Source organism: Microtus oregoni, unplaced genomic scaffold, assembly GCF_018167655.1.
Source record: "Microtus oregoni isolate MIOR12 unplaced genomic scaffold, Mior012 000003F_ref0000135, whole genome shotgun sequence".
NCBI lineage: Eukaryota > Metazoa > Chordata > Mammalia > Rodentia > Cricetidae > Microtus > Microtus oregoni.
In genome coordinates, this window is record NW_024543062.1 from 48139556 (window position 1) to 48148716 (window position 9161).

The 9161-nt window shown below is 46.4% G+C and overlaps 1 pseudogene; it reads left to right on the top strand.

Moving 5' to 3' along the window:
• Nucleotides 1–6183: 6183 nt before the first annotated feature.
• Nucleotides 6184–8741, top strand: LOC121446196 (annotated as a pseudogene).
• Nucleotides 8742–9161: the final 420 nt, after the last annotated feature.

Genomic DNA, 9161 nt, shown 5'->3' on the forward strand with positions numbered 1-9161 from the left:
TGTATCATGTTAATAAAGTCTTTTGTTACCTTCTCCCCACCCCCATTTACACTGAGTATAAAAGCTGTAGAAAAATAAACCTGGGTTTCTGGAGGCCAGTCCAGGGCTGCTTTGGACACTGTGGCAAAATATTGCCATCATTTTGGGAAGCTTGAAGTAGAGGTTTATTGCTGTTGGGTTATTTTTAATCTAATAATGCTTTGAATAAGTCCATAATTTTGTGTGAGGCCTCATTCTTGAGTACCCTGGGGCACACGGGAGGTGACAGCGTACTGTTGAGAAATTGAGAAGTTGCTACTGGGGAGACAGCTCAGCTATCAAGTGCTTTCCTCACAAGGATGAGGATGGGAGTCTAGCAAACAGATTCCTCAGAACACACATAGAAACTGAGCATGCACAGCAGCCTGCCTGTAATCAAGGCACTCCTAGGGCCGAGACAGGGGATCCCAAGGTAAGCTGACTAGCTTGGCTAGCTGGAACTGGTGAGCTGTGGCTTCAGAGGAGAGCCTGCCTCAATCAATAGAAAGCAATCAAGGAAGACATCTGGCATCAACTTTAAGACTCCACACGCATATATATGTACATGCACATTCCCACACACATGTGCTATGTGAACAGACATGCACATGACAAAGACTGAGAGAGAATCAAAGAGGCGTTACTGCTCCTCCCAGACTGCCATGCAATCTGAGGGTGCCTGTACCCTGTTTTAACATTCTCTTACTGTCTTGCCTTTGAACATCTGACATAATGGGAGAATAATGGCACTCATGTAAGGAAGACCAGGCTACTAACCTGGAAGTAAAAGAATCAATTTCGTCTCAGCAACTCAGACCACACACACACACGCACACACACATGCATGCCACTCTGGTGTGCCACTCAGGAGCAAACAGGGCAAATAATATTTGTATCAGCCAGCGAGGTCCAAGTAGTCAGGATTTGACACAGGCATCGCGTGGAATCAGTTCCGAGGGAATTCCCACACTTTCTTTCTCTTCCACTCCGACAACAGTGTGATTAATGGCTTTACTGCTGAAGTTTCTGGATCACTGAGTAAATTTGAGGGTCATCAGCACATTTTCAATCTGTTTGTCTTCCGAATATTTGTTCTCTCGGTGCTCTCCATTGATGTCAAGCCCCACATGAGCGTCCCTGACTGGGGGCACGATTCCATTCGGATGGCACAGTCACCACAGACCCAGAGACAAGGCACCGATTGCCCCAGCCATCACTCAATCTGTCCCCCCACACAGGGTGGCATCCCCCTCCTGGGTGCCTCCCTCCCCACATAGCCTTTCTTTCCCGAGCTGGGAGACAGTTCAGTGTATAAGGCACTTGCAGCACAAGCCTCAGGCTCAGGATCCCTGCATCTATGGAAAGGCCAAGTGAGCATGGCAGCCTGCCTGCTGCCGTGTACTCCGACAGCATGAAGTCCCAGAAGTAAGCTGCTTTGCTTGACTAGCTGACTCTCCAGTTCTGGGTTCCATTGAGAGATCCCACCTCACTAGGTAAAGTGAAGAACAATCAAAGAACACCCCCAAAGTCAAACTCCGGCCTCAAAACACACATATACACATACACACATGCATACACGTGGCAAAAAAATATTTAAAAACCCTCTTCAGAAATCCATCCCCACACCGCTGAGAAGCCACAAGCCAAACTAAAGGATTCTAATTCCCAGCCACAAGTTAAAGCTGGAGCTAGTACCAGACACAAGTTCTGGCCCAAGTCCAGCCACTGGCAGGAGAGCAGCCAAATGCATGTGCACTCTGAAGGAAGAGACACAGCTCAGTATGTCAGTATGGGCAAGGCACTATCATCAGGGGGCAACCACTCAAGGTGGCCTATGGGCTCCTTGGAAGTGTACAAATGGGGGCACCTACAGAAGCCAAGATGGGAGCTGTCTGTCCAAAGTAAGGAAGAAAAAAGAGGGACCAGCAGCACCCTATCCACTACCAGACATTTCTGTGGTGTGATGCTGTCTCATGCATGGAACACTGACCTCAGGAGAGGCTACCAGGGTGTCTGCGATGAGTTTAAACTAGGCGGCCGCCGTGGGTAGGCTGCAGTGCCCAGCTGTCTGTGAAAGCATGAGCATAGATGTTTTTTAGTTGTCATTACCAGTGACGTCAGAGTATCTCCCTTATATGTGTGTGGACTCCTTTAATCTGCGGAAGGCCTCAAGCAGGAATCCAAAGAAAGAGCCCATCTGCAAGACTACCTCAAAGAAGCCCTACATTGTATACATTTCTGGGCCACTGGCACACTCTGAGGGTCTCAAACTCAAGACTACAACTACCTGAGAGTCTAGGTTGTTCTGCAGACCCCAGACTTGCTTGCTGGGCACAGAACTCCCACCTCCAGCTCAACACCAATCATCTGAGCCAATTCCTCCAAAGGACCAAGTGATCAAACATGTGACCAGCAGGAGTAAGCACCCCAAACAGTGATGTGTCAAAGGGAGGAGGGGTCAGGGATGAGAAATAAAGATGAGCTGAGCTGTTGATTTACTTACCTAGGACTTGTGGCTCTAGAAGCAGTAGGAAGTAAGATCAGATAAAATATGTATGAATAAAAAAGTAGATAATGAGAGAGCAGAAAGGGGGATTACAGAAAAGAGTAAATTTAAATGAATGTGTATGAAAAGGCCATAGAAGATCTGTTATAACAGAATACCTGAGTCTTTATTTAGCACAAGTTTGAAGGTTAGAAGTCTAAGATGGGTTGGCCCCATCTGTGCTGCCTCCAGTAAGGGCCACATCACCACATGACAGGTGGCATTGTGACAAGAGGATTTGCAAGAGAGACACTTTATTTTTTTTTAATCCTGAGAACATAAGGTGAGAGACATGAAAAAGGAAGTTTCCCTGGAACTGAAACAGTGCCTGGAGCTGTGGTTTAAATTGGAAATATCCCCTATGGGTTCGTGCACTGAACACTTGGTCCCCAGATTGTGGCACTGTTTGGGGGTTTACAAATGTAGTGATTTAAGTGAGAGATACCCCTCAAGGTCATTGAAATTTCCATCTCTGGTTAGTGATGCTTTAGCTTGGTAGCCTCACCCCACTTCCTGTACTTGCTTTCTGTTCCCGTGTGTGTATGAAATGGAGCAGCCAACTTCCTGCCCTGCCACCTGCTGCCATGCCTTCCCCTGTGGTCTTCCGGCACCGTAGGCCAACACAAACCCTTTCTTCCTTCAGGTGCCACTGTGGCATTTCACCACAACAGCGTAGGAACTAACACATAAGGGAGCGTTAATCCAGCAATGAGCTCCAAGAGATAGAAGCACCCATATCTTCTCAAATAAATATATTTTGTTTTATGATGGTCAAGGCTCTCTAACGCTTGAAGAACAAAAGTTTATGAAGGCCCTGCAGGCGATAGAAGTGAGGGCTGTTTTAAACGGAAAATGGAGGAGTTGAGCTGCAGAAGCACCCAGGTAAAGGAAATATAAGCTAATTAAGTTGTCAGATTTCCCTTGAAGAAAGACTAATTAGATTGTCAAATGTCAGAATGCACGATACAGTAGAGTACTGCAAAACCTCTTTATCCTCCAGTGCAAATATTCATTGTCTTTCTGTTTCCACGTTGCAGCTGGAAGCATGGGCTCAGCATCTCAGATCTGAAAATCTGAAATACCCCCCTAGCCTCAGGAGGAGTTTCTAGTTCTATGAACAACTCTACCTCGAGGCTAAAGGCATCAAGTGCAGAGCAATAGAGGAAGACACTCGACCTGCTCTGGCCTCTGTGTGCATTCCCCACCCACGTACTTACAAGCAAGAAACATTGGCACGTGCATGCTCAGAGAGCAGGATGGAGGAGGAAGGAAACTAGTTGAGCAAGATGACTAGTCCCCTTCTCACCCGTTTCAGGGAGGAATTTTCCCCAGAATTTAAGGCTGAAGCGTTGTCCTTTTGGTGTTAAATGATGGGGCTTTGGGGCAGCAGATGGTCCTGGTGGAGCAGAAATAATGGCCACAGCAATCATGGTCCCATGCAGAACCTTCAGTTAGCACAAACCTTGGCAGGCCCTTTGTCGCTCGCCCCGTCTGACTGCTGGGGCTGTTCGCGGCAACTCCTGGTGTCAGAGCATCCTTAAGTTAGCATTCTGGTTATTACTCACCATTAATTCCTTGAACACTCAATCGACGTGCAGTTACAAACCATCTGCTGCATCCTGCCACTTCCGCAGCTACTGACTGCTGGCACTCATCCAGGTTAACATGGCCATTTAGATTGCCAGTTTTCACACATTTCGTCACTCGCTACTAAAGTGTTTAGTCCCACCTCTTCGCTTGTCATGTTTGTAGCCTGTCTCTGAAAACACAGCTCATGTTTCCAAGGCGGAAGGAGGCAAGGACATGGTCTTCTTTAGATGACAATGAGTTGAAAAGTCAGACGCTGTATAGAGAAAGAATTTGCTGAGGGCCTTTAGAACAGCAGTTCTCAACCTGTGGGTCTCAGTCCCTGTGGAGGTCAAGCAACCCTTTCACAGAGGTCACCTAAGACCACTGGAAAATACATTATGATTAGTGATAGTCGCAAAATTACAGTCGTGAAGTAGCAATGAAAATAATTTTATGATTGGGGTCACCACAACATGAAGAATTGTATTAAAGGGTCATAGCAGTAGGAAGGTTGAGAATCTATCTGAGGAGTGAAGGACCAGGATCAGGAAACTGATCCCTGTTCTACACAGGAGGGAAAGCCAGTGGATAGGGAAGGCCACCTCAGCTGGCCCAGGGAATCATTGGAGGAGGAGGCAGCTAGGCGCTGATGGGGCAGAAGGACACTGTTAACTGATTGGCTGCGCTGACTCTGCCTGAAAAACTTTGAAGGAGCCACTTCAAATGCCTTCCCGGGAATCCTGTCTTCTTCCCGGGACTGGGCATGAAGCTCAGTCAGTCCCACAGGCAAGAAGCCCTAGGTACCATCTCCATCACTGTATAAACCACGAACCAAGCCGGCTGTGGGCACCTGCAATCCCACACTCAAGAAATGAAAGCAGGCTGAGCGGTGGTGGTGCACACCTTTAATTCCAGCACTGGTGAGGCAGAGGCAGGTAGATCTCTGTGAGTTCAAGGCCAGCCTGGTCTACAAGATCTAGTTCCAGAACAGGAACCAAAAAAAGCTACGGAGAAACTCTGTCTGAAAAACCAAAAGAAGTAATGAAGGCAGGATGAACAGCAGTTCAAGGCCAATATCAGCAACATAGTGAGCAAAGACAGCCTCACATATATGAGCCTTTGTCTCAAAAAAAAAAAAAACCCAAAGGAACTGATGTCATGCAGGAAAGATGGGAGGCCTAAAGGATGGAAGCAAAAAGGGCCTCGCTAGGTTTTTTCTGAAATATTTCAGTACATTATCTATGATCTAAAGTCACTGTGCTGACTTTAAGGATCCTAGGTTACTGGCATCTAGAAGAACAATACTTTGGCCAAGAGCAAACACGCAACCTTCGACATGCAGGGTATTTTGTCTATTCCAATTTTCTTCACTTATTGACAATCCAGGTACATAAAATCAATGCCTCCGTGTCGGACAAAACAACTTACTGCACTCCTCCTCTAGAGAAAATCAAATTACAGGGAGCAGTATTTACCCACTTCGGAGAGTAAAATGATTAAACATCTTAGGAGCACAATTTGCCCACAAAGAATGTAATTTCAGCTAAAGAAGCAGGGTATGATGCGCTGGCCAGTGTTTGATATGCTAATTATGCCAGCTGTCTAATAGGAATTTATTATTAATGTCAGCTAACATTTACTGAGCCTTTATTATGGCTAGCCAATGTGTTAAGCACTGACATTAGCTACAGCCCTGGGAGGGAGGCAATTATCTACCTTCATAAACAAGGACCAGGGCCAGAGGAAATCCCACTGTGTTTATTAAAGTTAATGTACAAAATCATTGCCTTTTATGGCGATGTCCCTGGCAGTCAAGAGACGCAGATCCATGTCAAAACAAAGGGCATGCGACAGGCTGGAGTGGGGGGCTCAGGTGGCTAAGTAGGACAACCACCAAAGCCCACATAAAAAACCTGCAGTGCCAGCCTGGGGCGAGGGGGGGGGCAGTAGGACCCCAGGTTTTTTCTGCCAATCATTCTAACCAAATCAGTGCAGTCCTGGTGAAGTAAGAGATCTTGTCTCAGGAAACAAGGTGCCAGCCCTGAAGGTTGATGACTAAAATCGCCTTCCGGCCAACTCGTGTGCACACAAAGCGGTTTGTGTTTTCTAGAGCTGGCAGTCGAGCATGCTGTAACGAGGGACCTCTGACGGAATAAAAGAGTGCCGGTGGAGCTTATTTGGAGAATAAAATGACCATAGGAGCACTTTTTTGATTGATAACTTAAAAACTGCGACATCGGGCCTCCCGTTGTTGAAAGTCCACTGTGGTAGAGGAAAATGGGCATTCGGATCATCCATAGTAACACAGGAGTCTGGTTTTATCAAAACCTGGTCATACATCAGGATTACAGGTGTTATATGGTATTTTTTCATTTTTCTTGACTACTTCTCATCTCTTTATCAATGAGAAAATCCATACCCATCAACTTTAAAGTGTTAAAAGAAAACTCACAAGAGCCTATTTGACCTGCCAGAGGGAGTTCTCTGCAGACATGGAAGGGGTTTTGGATTGTAACTTGACATTCAATGAGATTTAGGACGCAATCCCTAATTACCACATATTACCTGTATGATTCCAAGTTTTAGTTACCTTTGTCAATATACTGGAGGGGAGAGAGGACCAGAAAGGGTGGCTCACACCTCTAATCCCATCACAGGAAACCCAGGGGTCAGAGGACTGCAAGCCAACCTTCCCTTAAAGAAAGAAAATAAATATATAAAATGGTGTTATTTAAAAATATCTAAGCCACTGTGATGCCATGTTGATTGTATAACCATGGCTGTAGAAATGAAGCTATTGAAAGAGACATTTGTATCTCTCCCTTTGGCTATCCAACTATTGCAAGAACGGACCCCCAAGAAATTGGAATTTCCCTGAGATTCTCCTGCTGGCAGCAGGAAATGCTGAAGCCTGGTACCGGCCAAGAAAGCTTGTCTCCTGGAAAAAAAAAAAAAATCACCACCTTGAGTCTGAAGATGAGCCAAGAGACATTGATGGGAGGTACCACTCCAGGCCAGAACAGTTGAATTTACAAGCCTCTTGCCTTTTATTAACCATAAACTTCATGCCAAAACACTGAAGGCTATCTTACTGGGGCCACTGGATCTCTTTGTATCTTTGACTTATGGCTTATCTGGGCTGCCGGAGTCCAGGCTCTTACTCTAATAACCTTGATTATAGTTATGTGGCCAAATGCATGGAAGGCCCTTGGCAGGCTCCAGGCACCTGCTGAACAGTCAGTGCCCAGCACTGCTTCTCCTGTTACAAATAATCATTCCTTAAGCAAAACCAGTTACTGTGCCAAATGCTCTTCTAGACACCAATCATGTGGGAATAATCTGGTGTGGCCAACCTCTCCTTGACTTTCATGCTGAAAGACTCAAGGAGTAAAGCAATCCTCTTTAAAGCCTCACACTGACGGTGGTGGATCTCACACTGACGGTGGGGGATCTCAGACTGACAGTGCTGGATCTCACGCTGACGGTGGTGGATCTCACATTGATGGGTGGTGGATGTCATATTTTCAGGTGCTGGGTCAATTTGCTCGAGTCTATTCTTAAAACTGAATGGTAGAAAATGCATCTGGGCAGGGAAGGGGATCAGAAAGGCACTGTGCTTAACTAGCACCCCCCATCCACCATGTTTTCTGACCCTTTCTAGATTGGTTTTGCCCCAAAAACAAATGGAAATGGCCAGAGAGGTCCAAGGAACCTAGTGTTCTGGCTTTGCCTGAGGCTGGGTTAACGCACAAGCACATTGGGAATATCCTAGCAGGTCTTCCTGGAGAGAGACAAGAATATCCTAGCAGTAACTGGCTGTCTGCAATGAATGTTGTGCTTGTGATGGCCTATGGGAGCCTGATTTTTGTACTGCTGTTTATTTTGTGAAGAGACAAATAATGCACTTTGCAACAAAACCTAGAAGGCAACCTCACGCCCCTACGGGCCCAATGCTCCCAAGGACTTAAAAGAGGAGATCGATATTCGACTATCCAGGGTTCAGCATACCAAGTATGAACCCCAGCTCCTTGCCGATGATGATACAAGATTACTGCAGCTGGAATCCCAGGGGAATCAAAGTTTCTACAATTATCTGTACAGGATGAAGCTCTAGGTGCCACCCATGCCTCTGAGATCCCATTTCATGCTGAAGGCCGGCACCCCTGTTCTTTACTGGGTGAGAATTCCCACTCCTACCTGCTAGATCTGGGAAACACTAGCTCCTTTGAAGGGAGTATGCAAGGCCCTTATATGAGACAGCCCGTTATGGGACAGGGGTCTTTGGCCAGAGTGAGCATTTGCGGTATCAGGAAGCCTTGAGTGAGCTGGCCACTCTGGTCAAAGACGAATTGGGAGCTCTCAGAGACAACACCAATCAGCAGCCAAAGACCTAACTCAGTCACGTGAAATGTAACCAACAACCATTCAAGTCACCTACCTCCCCTCCAGTCAGAAGAGCAAACGTCCTAAGCACTTTCTCGGACTGAAGAGCTGTAAGGACAACTATCACTGGAGAGTACTCTGTGATGGAGCTGCAGACGCCACCTGTGCAGCCTTCATGCCGTCTGGCTCAGCAGGCCCAGACTTTGCCAGCCGAAGCTTCTGTTGAGGCCAGAGTTCCTACTGGGTCATTCCCCAGTCCTTTCTTAGGGGCATTGTCAATACTGGCCAAGTCCTCACTGTCTCCCAATAGCACTTTTTATGAATTTGAATTCAGATGCCATTAATATTTCTGTTGTTGAAATCTCCATTTGTTTTTTACTTGTAGGGATAAGTCCCACCCCTTAGGGGGTGTGTTCGCCTCGGGCTAATGTTTACCTATAAATCTGGCGAGCATGCTCGCAGCACTTGCTTCTGCTTTCCTGGTCTCCGCGGGAACGGTGGTTCTGTAAGTCTATTTCTCCATTAAAGCTGTATATAGTTTTACAATCTGTCTGCATTCATTTACACCGTTACATTTACTGTAATTTGCCTACCCTCTTCAATGCTGTTTAGTCCCAAAGGTGTAAACTGAAGCAAGATGTCTTCT